The sequence below is a fragment of the Chinchilla lanigera genome, unplaced genomic scaffold (genome assembly GCF_000276665.1).
Source record: "Chinchilla lanigera isolate Chin_1 unplaced genomic scaffold, ChiLan1.0 scaffold00040, whole genome shotgun sequence".
In the NCBI taxonomy this organism is placed as follows: domain Eukaryota; kingdom Metazoa; phylum Chordata; class Mammalia; order Rodentia; family Chinchillidae; genus Chinchilla; species Chinchilla lanigera.
In genome coordinates, this window is record NW_004955441.1 from 9,731,201 (window position 1) to 9,732,317 (window position 1,117).

Genomic DNA, 1,117 nt, shown 5'->3' on the forward strand with positions numbered 1-1,117 from the left:
AAATGGAATGTATAAAATCGATGCAAGCAGGTAGCCAGCAGAATCAACCCGCAGACTAGTTATGCAAGGGAGAAAGGATATCCTCACAAGGGAGAAATGTGGGCAACAACTTACTAAGGTATCTAATTTCAAATCACCAAGAACAGGAAGAACTTACTATCAAGCGCTGCGTGACAAAAGGACACCGTACTGTATGAAGCATTCCTGACAAAAGTGTTTAACAGCACTGGGGACCGAACGGGGCCTTCACGCTGGACTATATCCCCGCCCTCTTTTCCCTTTCCTTTTGTTTTGTTTTTTTAGAGACAGGTTCCTGCTAAGCCACTACCTTGCCTAACCTGGGCTTAAACTTTCAATCCTCCTGCTTCAGCTTCCCAGAGCGTTGGGGTTACAGCCCTGCGCCACCATGCCCAGCTGGACTCCTCAAACAGGTCAGTGTCAGGAAACACACAGAGATTGTTCTGTATAAAAAGAAACTAAAGACACAGAGGAATTAAATCAATGTCTGATCTTTGCCTGGTAGGAATGTGAAATTACAGCTAAGTCCAAAGAGTGAAACAACAGTTACCACACGACTCAGCGATTCCACTCCTAGGTACCTGCTCAAGAGCGCTGAAAACACCCAGGGAAAAACCGGTTCCCAGTTCACCGCCCACGAACGGACGCGCAGGTGAGTGACGTGCGCACAGCCACACAATCAAACCCTCTGGGCCGTACAATGGAACGAAATCACAACACAACGCCCCAGCACAGACCTCGGAGCACTGCACAGGGCGAGTCTCGGGTCGGGCACTGCGAGGCGGACAGGGGACCCCGCGAGCGAGGCGCGGAGCGCTGGCCCAGGGCTGCAGGCGAGGGCGGGGTGCGGAAGGGAAACTTACAAACAAGAAAAATCAGACACAGGTTGATGACCCCTCTGGCGTCCCCAATTACTCTGAAAGGTCATTTAATTTAAAGAACTCCAAACTTGAATGTTCATTTACGCGTTTATTCCCGTCAACATAAATCATGATTTAAAGCCGTAACATTTTTAAATATAAAGGAGAGCCTGCGCGGCGCCGCATCGACACGACAGCGAGCACAGCGCCGGGGAACGCGCCCGGCCCGCGGCGGGGCA

At 50.9% G+C, this 1,117-nt stretch overlaps 1 protein-coding gene across 1 annotated transcript in view; it reads right to left on the reverse strand.

The window, feature by feature from the left end:
- Window positions 1-967: 967 nt before the first annotated feature.
- The window catches only part of LOC102015775 (cytochrome c oxidase subunit 7A-related protein, mitochondrial), a gene marked incomplete in the record, with an annotated part of 10,885 nt that continues 10,735 nt past the window's right edge, over window positions 968-1,117 (reverse strand). Inside the window, 1 exon segment of the mRNA XM_013517633.1 lies at window positions 968-1,117.